Genomic DNA, 11498 nt, shown 5'->3' on the forward strand with positions numbered 1-11498 from the left:
GATGTTCAAGAAGACAACTTTTGCTTCTTGAAATAAGCAAGTTAGCAATCTTTGCTACTTAAGATAGGCAAGCTAGTAATCAAGTTTTTGCATCTTCTTGACTTGTGCAAGCTAGCTATCTCCCCCTTTGTCATCGTCAAAAAGAAAGGAAGAATACAATTTTGTAGTTCTTTTTTCCTTTTACAACGATTTCAAAATCATGACAAAGGATGAATAATCAAGTTATGAATGTCAAGACAATTTTTCATCATGAATATTTTATCATTGCATTATCATAAGTTGAAGTATTACATGCATAATATCATATCATCATTCATAATTACATTAATGTTTCAATATAGCAATTTCTTCTCAAAATGTGTAACTTAGCACTCATCATGATTTACATCATATGCAATACATCACATCATAATTAGAAAGCACAAGTATTGCATGCATAATTGCAAATCATAAATGTTTCATATCATGATGGTATCAATTTTGTCAAATTATATCCTACCATGCATGATCAATAACTCCTCATTTGTATTTCATGCATTATTTCATTTCATCTCATAAGGAATATCAAGAAAAGTTATTGGATGAGGAGATAAATATTTTATGAATACACGGAATTGTATAAAAATCATATCATAAGTGTTTCATGTATTCATATTATCACATGAAGCATATTATCATTTTTAAGATTCATAACATGAATAACGTTATTACTATTTCATCAAAATCAATTTCGAGATTCACACAATATCATGAAATCATTAATCTCGATAAGATGGGAAAAGCATTTTCTTTTTAAGTGATTCTTTTAACGCATCATAAAAAAACTCATTCATAATTCAAGTGATTTACAAGATATCATAAATGAATTTATCACTTGTATTTCATCAAAATCGAGAACTCTAGAGATAGAAAATGATTGAAGCATTTAACATGATTGATGCATGATTCATATTTAAAGTGTATCTTATGTCGTAAATACGAATCAAGCATTTGTCAAATCTGAAATCATCCTCAAAATTACATTCAATAAATTCATGTATGACAAGCATAGATTTATTGAAAAATCAATAAGATAGAGGATTACATTTCAAGTGTTCATCAATTGTAGCATTTCATCATATGGTAAGATATCAATGCGTAAAACTGTGAAGCAAGATTTTGTTTGATATCTTGATACAGGGCATGATGTACACATTTCGAATATTTTGGCAAGTGTAGCATTGCATCACATGGTAAGATATCAGCTCGTATGATGCAAATTTTTGTTTGATATCTTGATACAGGGCATATAGCAATGATAGCAATCATATATTTCTTGGTGATGCAAGCATGGGATAATCATAGCATAGTGTTTATAGCATCAATTCATATATTTCTCCCCTTTTTTAAGTGTTTCATTTTAAGTGATCGATTTCATGTTAGCATGCCTTTTCATTTATGTCAAATGAAAACATGCATCAACGTTTAGGATCGTAAAATGAATTTCATCATAAAACCATCAATCACAAAAATCATCATGTATATCTCATGCATGAAATTGTCAATCGAAATATTTAATTTCATCATTATGCATTTCTTCAAATCAAACATGATCTTTAATCAAAATCGAGAAATAACAATGAAAATCAACGTAATGCACATTATTACTTCTTAACCATGATTTCATATTTTCAATCAAGATCATTTTATTTGTTTATCATAAAATATGCAATATTATCATTTTCGAAATTACTTAGTATGATCATAATAATTTTTTTTTAACATGTAATTTTTAAGAAAATTAATTCTAACCTAAAAGAGAAAAATACATCATGAAAGCATCAAGTAATTTCAAAATAAATTAGGGGGATTTCGATTACCTCATCATTGTGGGCTGTTAAGGCGTAGTTTGCCGCCTTGCTTTTGTTGACTTTCTCTTCTTCGGAGGAGCTCGATTCATCCCAATTTTTGTTCTTCTTCTTGCGTTTAAAGCAAGTAGTTTGATTCTTTTTGCTTTTTAATTTTCGTTTCATTTGTAGTTTAAGTTCACCATAACTTGAGCTTATGCTCGAGTGGTCTTCAAATGTTCTATGTCCCAAATCCTTCCTGTTCTTTGGAAGGTGGTTCTCAAGTTCTTCACGTGCATTGCACGTCATTTCATATGTGATCAATGAACCAATTAGTTCTTCAAGTGGAAATTGGTTCAAGTTTTTCGATTCTTGAATAGCAGTTACTTTTGAATCCCAAGTTTTAGAAAGTGAGCGCAAAACTTTGTTAACGAGTTCAAAATCCGAAAAGCTTTTACCAAGTGAATTTAAACCATTGACGACATCCGTAAAACGGGTGTACATGTCAACAATGGTTTCGCTTGGTTTCATATGAAAAAGCTCGAAATCATGCAGTAAAATATTAACTTTCGAGTCTTTGACTCTACTAGTTTCCTCGTGCGTGATTTCAAGAGTGCGCCAAATATCGAAAGCCGTTTCGCACAAAGAAACCCGATTGAACTCATTTTTGTCCAAAGCGCAAAATAAGGCATTCATAGCCTTTGCGTTTAAAGAAAAATACTTCTTCTCTAAATCCGACCATTCGTTCATCGGTTTAGAGGGAAGTTGAAAACCATTTTCAACGATATTCCATAAATCCAGATTTAGAGAAATCAAGAAAACTCTCATTCGAGTTTTCCAATAAGTGTAGTCCGATCCGTTAAAGAACGGTGGACGAAAGACCGAAAAGCCCTCTTGAAGAGCCATTTCTCTCGGGTGTAAATCCGAAATGAGAAATACCCCGCTCTGATACCAATTGTTAGGATCGAGAGCACTAAGAGGGGGGGGGGGGGTGAATTAGTGCAGCGGAAATCTTTCAGCGATTAAAAACGAAAGCTGCGTTCGTTCGATAAAAACTATTTTAATGCAAAAGCCAATTCTAAGATTACTTATGATTAAGTGCAGTTTATGTCTAAACACAGTTTGCGTATAAGCGCAATTTATGCAGTTTGCAGTTTGCGTCTAAATGCAGATTGCGTCTAAGCGCAGTTTGCATCTAAGCGCAGTTTGCGTCTAAGCTCGGATTGCGTTTAAGCGCAGTTTGCGTCTAAGCGCAGTTTACGTCTAAACTTAGATTGCGTCTAAGCGCAGTTTGCGTCTAAGCGCAGATTGCGTTTAAGCGCAGTTTGCGTCTAAGCGCAGTTTACGTCTAAGATCAGATTGCGTCTGAGCGCAGTGCAGTTTGCGTCTAAACGTAGTTTTACGTCTAAACAAAGTTTTACGTCTAAACGTAGTTTTACGTCTAAACGCAGTTTACGTCTAAACGCAGTTTTACGTCTAAACGTAGTTTTACGTCTAAACGCAGTTTACGTCTAAACGTAGTTTTACGTCTAAACGTAGTTTTACGTTTAAAAGTAGTTTACGTCTAAAACACAGTTTTACGTCTAAGCAGAATCAAGACGTAAACGTAAACTGCAAAGAAACTTGTTCGCAGAAATCAATTTGCAGTTATAAACAGAATCAAGACGTAAACGTAAACTGCAAAGAAACTCGTTCACAAAAATCAGTTTGCAGTTATAAACAGAATCAAGACCTAAACGTAAACTGCAAAGAAACTCGTTCGTAAAAGCGCAGAAGACAGTTTACAGTTATAAATAGAATCAAAACGTAAGTGTAAACCGTAATGTAGAGATCGTACGAAAACACCGATTTACGTCTGAATGCAGATTTGAAAAGAACAGAACTTAGAAACTTGTTCGTAAAAGCGCAGAGAGCAGTAGCTATGTAGGAGGTTTGCAGTAATGATAAAGTGCTCAAAATGAAAGCAAACCAGAGATTTAGAGTGGTTCGGTCAGTCTTGACCTACTCCACTTTTGGCTTCCTCCACCGACGAGGTCACCGACGTCAACTAGAAGCCTTCCTTCAATAGGCGAAGGCCAACTACCCTCTTACATATTCACTCCTTTTGACGGGCTTAGGAGACAACCCTTACAGAAGTTTTCTCTCCTCTCTTTACAACTCAAACTTGAAGAATAGAAAGAGGAGAACTAGCAGTTTTGAGCTCTAAGAAACACAGAAAGATAGCAAGATTTCGAGTGTGTGTTCTGTGCTTTCAGTGCTGAATGGGTGGGGTATTTATAGGCCCCAACCCAGTTCAAATTTGGAGCTCAAAACGATCAAATCCCGGAATTCCGGGATCAGGCGGTTGCACCTCCTGACTGGAGAGGTTGCACCGCCTGGCAGAGCTCGAAGACTGAGCCCAGGCGGTGCCACCTCTTGACTGAGGCGGTTGCACCTCTCTGCCAGAGCTCGAAGACCGAGCTCAGGCGGTGCCACCTCTCTGTCAGGGAGGTTGCACCGCCCAGTCTTGCTCGAAGACTAAGCTCAGGCGGTGCCACCTCCCGGCTGGGGAGGTTGCACCGCCCAGTCTCGCTGGGAGGCTTAGCCCAGGCGGTGCCACCTCTTGGCCTAGGCGGTTGCACCTCCTGGTGCAATCAGGGTCCGAATGGTTAGCTCCATTCGGCCCAATTTCAGTCTTTCAGGGGCCCAATTGCCCCAAGATTAAGCTAATGGGATCACCTCCCATTTTCCAACTTAATCAACGTGCTAACTCCGATTAGATCTAAGACAATTTCTGCAGCTTTGCTTCGGTGCGTCAATCGCTTCTTCCGGCGAGTTTCCGGCGAACTTCCGTCGATCATCCGATGAACCCTCGGTGATGCTCCTGCGGACTTCCGGCAAACTCCTGGACTTTGCGACGATCCACTTGGCAAGTTCCGACGAGCTTCGCTTGGCAAGCTTCTGGACTTCTCGGATCTGTTCTCGCAGAACCTCCGACGACCGTCCGAACTTCCGTCGAACTCTCGAACTCCCAACGTGATCATGAACTTGACTCCGGCACAACTCCTGCTGCTTGTCTAACTTTCATCATAGTTAATCCTGCACACTTAAAACAAACACTTCGATCGAGACAATTAATACTAAGCATTAATCACGTTGTCCGGCATGTCATTGGTCCCTCGACGCTTCGTCCGATTCTTCGGCGCATCGTCCTTTCCTGCAGCCTATTGCCCAATCGGCCAGTTGACTCCGCAACTCCGATATCCTTGGCACAATACCCGCTCTTCTTGGCCCGATGCCCGAGTCCACGACCCGAAGCCTTCTGTCGATACGTCGACCGATCCACCGGCCCGACGTCCAATCTTCTGACATGTTCCTCCAGCACAACATGATGTTCCTGCTTTAATTGTCTCATCCTGATCAAAGCATCCTGCGTCACTCAAAACGCATATTAAATCATAAACATATATCAAGTAGTTTCATCATCAAAATACGAGATTCAACAGGCGGTGGCACCGCCCAGCTGGTGGTATCACCGTCGGCTGTCACGGGTTGCAAGCGGTTGCACCGCCCAGCTAGCAGTGCCACCGCCCGTAACTTTGCCCCCTTTTAAACTGAGCTAGGGCCGACGGTGGAACCAACCCCAACTTACTCCCCTCTCCTTCTAGCAGCTCCAACACTTCTCCACCTCCATTTCTTCCCTTTAGCTGCCCAAATACTGCCCATTTCAAAGCAAAGATCAACAATCTCTCATTCTCTTGAATATCTCACTTAAGGTATTCTCTAAGAAGCTTTTGATTTTTGTTTACTCTTGCTCATTACTATCTTCTTAAATAGCAGTAGTTATAGGCTTTATAAGATCCTCTAGGGACAAAGGGAAGAGGAGATTAGAAGAAGACTTTGATTCCATCCTTTTCGATTCAAAACTTCATGCCCAAAAATTTGCTTCCATAGAGTTTAGAAATGTCCATAAGAGAAAGTATGTTGATCTAAATGAACTAAGTAATTTAGAGACAATTCAATGGTTTGTAAATTTAGATCTACTCCCAATACTACAAATTAGTGAACCCATCTACCCAAGATTTGTTAGGTTGTTTTACAACAATCTACAAGTAGATGAAGAAGAAAGAGTGTCTACCTATCTCTTATGGCAACATATTTTCATTACGGATAGATTCATTTGCGACATGATAGACATTCCCGTAAAACATAGAGGTCTTTATTTTAGAGGATTGTGGGATGATGAAACAGTTGGGACATCCTACATTGAAGCCTTAGGAATAATTTTTAGTAATCCCAACTTAGTGATAGTTCCTAAAAGCTGTGAGCATCTACTACCACTAAACACTAAAGTACTTCATCATATTCTAACTAGCATCATTCTCCCTAAACAATACCATCATGATGAAGTGAGTCAAATGGAATTATGAACCATGTATTGGATCAAAACAAACAAGCCTACACTTTATGAGCATCTTTAAAATGGTTTCAGAGAGACAAAAGTACAATATTTTTCATTATTAGGATTTTTAATGACTATTTTGTGGTTAATTCAGCTTGCAAATAAGCCAAATTTTTTTAGTTTCACCAAATTCTGATAATTTTTTATGAATCCATGAACTCTTTTTAAAAACTTTAGACTTAGTTACACTATTTTTTAGCCCTTTTTAAAAACTAGTGCACCTAGGTCTAAACTTAGTCAAAACAAGGTCAAACTTCATAGAAACCTTTGAAATAGTATCAGATGGATAAAAGTTACTTGAGAATTTAAATGACCATTTCGTGGTTAATTCAACTTGGGAAAGGTTGAAATGTTCTAATTGATTTAATTTTGATAAATTTTGATAAATTCAATAAGTCTTCTGAAACATTTTTATTTGATAATTGGTTTGAAAGCTATTTTGAGAGTTTGGTTCAAAAACACCAAGATTTAGACCCAATTATATTATTTTTTAGGCTCTATTAAAAATAGTACAGCTCGATCTAAACCTAGTCAAAAACAACTTCAAACTTTATAGAAACCTTTGAATGACCATTTTGTGGATTTTAAATAGACAAAAGTACAATATATTCTATCTTTAGGATTTTAAATGGCCATTTTGTGGTTAATTCAGCTTGTGAATAAGCTGAATTTTTTTAATTTCATAAAATTTTTACAATTTTGATGAATCCATAAACTATTTTATAACATTTGTACTTGATAATTGGTTTGTAAGCTTGGTTCAAAAATGCCAAGATTTAGACCCCAATTATACTATTTTTTGTAGCTAATCCAAAAACAGTATAGCTGGGTCTAAACTGGGTGAAAATAAGCCCAAACTTTATGAAAACCTTTGAAATAATCTCATATGGACAAAAGTATAATATTTTTTTTATTTTTTATGATCTGTATAATTTATATGTATATATTATTATTATAATAAATTGATATATATTAATAAATTATTTGATATTATTTAGTTTGAATCGAGACAATTTTGGGTTGGTTCAATTGAGTATTTAGTTGAATGTAATGAATTTGAAAAGGGCAAGAGAGGCTACAGATTTTTAAGGTGGAAAAGACAAAAAGTAGTTGAGGGTTATTTTGTCATTTTAAAAATTAGGGGTTCTCTACTGTAATAAATGGAAAAGTGAAAACTAGGGACTTTTCTATGGAAATTATCCAAGTTTTAAATATTGATCTCTTTTTATTTTTTACTTTGAAATTGTTGAGAATTATAATATGGTTTCGAAATTATTAGAAATATTAAAAATTGAAAGGTTGTCAAAAGAAAGTTATTATTGGCAAGATAGTCTGTCACTAAATTATCAACGTCCTTTTCATTTAAATAAGAATTAGCAACAAAATTGAAGTATTTTGTAACTAAAATAAATTTCTTTTAATTTCTTTTTTTGGGATATAAAGAATAACATTTTTTTCATATCCATCCATATGAAAAAGAAGCAATTGCTCATAACATTGTTATAATTAAGTGGAGATGTACAGCGAAGTGGTTGATTGCTTATAATTAAGTGGTGATGTGGATGACTTAATTGTTCAGTCCAAAGACTCATAGTGAAGTGGTTGAATGCTTAAAGACTTTCACATACTTCATGACACTTGAGGTTTAGACATGACCTATCAACTAAGAAGATGGTTCATACCCTATCTCATATTCTTCACTCTAGTTATGTATGGGAGGGCCGGTGGTTGCTCAACAATCAAGAAATCTAAAATGCATTATTCATATATACAATGCAAAGACTCACTACCTAAATAAATAACCAATGGAAGCTCTCATCCAATACTCTTCCAACATCTTCTCAACTTTAGAAGTGTATGTCCGAGAATAATATCGATTAATAATGTAATATAAACATACGTTCATACATTGTCAATAGACACGTTATTTGATAAAATGGATGTCCGAGCTCTGGCTTGCTCTTCCAATAATAAATTTCCACAATAGAACTCAATAAGATATTAACCATTTCTGGGATTTATCTAATAAATGAAAGGCCTATTGAGATTTGATTCATAGTTATCTAGGTAGTTATCATGATCTAGTAGTTACAGGGTGATCTCAATAACTACTTGAATCATAATCTAGTAGTTATAGGGTGATTTTAAAAACTACCTCAATCATGATCTAATAGTTATAGGATAGTTACCGCTAGGTCCTATAAATAAGACCATAGTTCATAAAACAAGAGATATAGAGAGTGTATGCACTTGGGAATATCTTGTAAGTGTTCTTATGAATCCTCCTGTTTTAAATACTACATTAGTTTTCTTGAATCGAAAGGATTCTTTTACTTGCATCGTAGTATTCTGTTTTATCGTTTCCTTGCTCCTCCAGATGACGAAATCAGGCTGAGGGAGAATAGAAAGAAGGACTTAAAGGTATTGTTCTTCATTCAACAAGATATACATGAGATAATCTTCTCGAGAATTGCAGCAGCGACAACCTCAAAGCAAGCTTGGTTGATACTTCAAAATGAATTTCAAGGCTCATCAAGGGTGATTATGGTAAAACTTCAAATCCTTCGTTGTGAGTTTAAAATTTTGTTCATAAAAAGCAATGAATCGGTACAAGATTTTCTTTCTCGAGTGACTGAAATTATTAGTTAAATTAAATCTTACGGTGAACATCTTCCTAATCATATAATTGTTGTAAAAGTTTTGAGAAGTTTAACACCAAAATTTGATCGTGTTGTTGTCGCAATTGAAGAGTCAAAAGATTTATCTACATATTCATTTGATGAACTAATGGGTTCCTTGTAAGCACATGAAGTAAGGTTGAACAGGTCATTTGAAAAAAGTGAAGAGAAAGCATTTCAGGTTAAAGGGGAGTCTATTGTAAAAAGTTTGGTCACATGAAGGCAGATTGTTGGAAAAGAGAAAAGCAAACAAGCTATGTGGAGGAAAATAAAGAAAATAGTAAGTTGTTTATGACTCATTCACAAGTTCATAATATCTTAAATAATATTTGATTTCTGGATAGTGGATGTTCTAATCATATGTCAGGCATATAATATTTATAGATATTATGAAACTCACAAGTTGAAAGTTAGACTAGATAACAAGCAAACCCAAGTGGAAGGAAAAGGTGATAATGTTTTCTTTGTTTCTACTTTATTACATAATTTGTTGAGTGATGGACAATTGATAGATGATGGATATTCAGTAATATTTGATGATGGTTCATGCACTATTAAAGATAAAAAAATTTTGGTTTGATTACAGTAAATGTCTGTATGATGCAAAACAAGATGTTTCCACTTGATGTGTCAAATAATGAAAGGCATGCGCTTGTCGTAACTCAAAAGAACGAGTCTAACTTATGACATTTAAGATATGAATACTTTAACATTAAGGGTTTAAAGTTGTTAAGTCAAAAAGGAATGGTTTTCGGATTGCTTAAAATTAATACACTTGATGTATGTGAAGGATGCATTTATGGCAAACAAAGTAAAAAATCATTTCCTATTGAAAAAGCAAGGAGAGCATCTAATTGTCTTGAATTCATTCATGCTGACTTATATGGACCTATGAATACAAAATCATTTGGTGGAAGTCAATATTTTTTATTGTTTACTGATGATTATAGTCGTATGAGTTGGATATATTTTCTGAAATTGAAATCTGAAACATTTGATAATTTTTGAAAATTCAAGGTACTTGTAGAAAGGCAAAGTGGCAGATATATAAAGACACTTCGGACGGATAGAGATGGTAAATTTTTATCTAATGAGTTTAATTCTTTTTGTGAAGAAAATTGTATTCACAGAGAATTGACAACACCATATACACCAGCAAAAAGGTGTAGCTGAACATAATTCTCTAATGGTTTACCTCTATGTTGATGATATTATAGATATGGGTTCATCTAACTCTTCTTTAGCAAAATTTAAAAAATGCATGATGAATAGTTTTGAAATATCAGATCTAGGTCTACTGCATTATTTTCTTGGGTTGGAAGTGAAGGATCAGATGAAATTTTTATTTCACAAAAAAAGTATGCATTGGATCTACTCAAAAAATCTAACATGATTAATTGCAAAGCTACAGCAACACTCATGAATATAAATGAGAAATTGAAACTTAAAGATGGTACAAGTCTGACAAACGCAAGATACTATAGAAGTTTAGTTGGAGGTTTGATTTATCTAACTCATACTCGACCAGATATTGCATTCTCTGGTATAGTATCCGGGTTTATGTATAGCCCAAGCAAACATCATCTCGGAGTTGTTAAAAGAATTCTGCGTTATATTGTTGGAACTACAGATTATGGTATTTGGTATTCTCATAATTTTAATTGTAAATTATCTGATTTCATTGATAGTGATTGGGCAAAAGCTTTAGATGATCAAAAAAGTACTTCAGGCAATGTTTTTAGCCTCGGATCAGGAGCTATATCTTGGAGTTCTAAAAAGCAAGCAACAACTGCGTTATCGACATAAGAAGCAGAATATCTAGTCACAACATCAACAGCTTGTCAAGCAATATGGCTTAGAAGACTTCTTGAAGATCTTCATCAAGAATAAAAAGAAGCAGCAGAAATATTTTGTGACAATAAAGCCACAATTGCAATAACGAAGAATCCAACGTTTCATGGAAGAACGAAGCATATAGAGATACGGTATCATTTCATTCGAGATCTTGTAACAAGTGGAGCCATAGCAATGAAGTATTGTGGAACAGATGAGTACATTGCAGATATCCTCACCAAGTCGCTTCCAGCTCAAAAGCATGTTTATTTCATATCGCAAATCGGTGTATGCAACTATGAATCAAGGGGAAGAGATTTGATTCATAATTATCTAGGTAGTTATCATGATCTAGTAGTTACAGGGTGATATTAATAACTACCTCAATCATGATCTAGTAGTTATAGGTGATTTCAATAACTACCTTAATCATGATTTAGTAGTTATAGGATGGTTACCACTAGGTCCTATAAATAAGACCATAGTTCATGAAGCAAGGGATATAAAGAGTGTGTGCACTTGGGAATATCTTGTAAGTGTTCTTATGAATCCTCCTATTTTAAATACTATATCAGTTTTCTTGAATCGAAAGAATTCTTTAAATTACATCGTAGTATTCTGTTTTGTTTTATCGTTTCCTTATTCCTCCATCCCCAACAAACCCAAGCTCTAATGTAAAGTACACAATACTAATCTTTTCTGGTATTAACAATCTTTTCT

Source organism: Musa acuminata, chromosome BXJ1-10, assembly GCF_036884655.1.
Source record: "Musa acuminata AAA Group cultivar baxijiao chromosome BXJ1-10, Cavendish_Baxijiao_AAA, whole genome shotgun sequence".
In the NCBI taxonomy this organism is placed as follows: domain Eukaryota; kingdom Viridiplantae; phylum Streptophyta; class Magnoliopsida; order Zingiberales; family Musaceae; genus Musa; species Musa acuminata.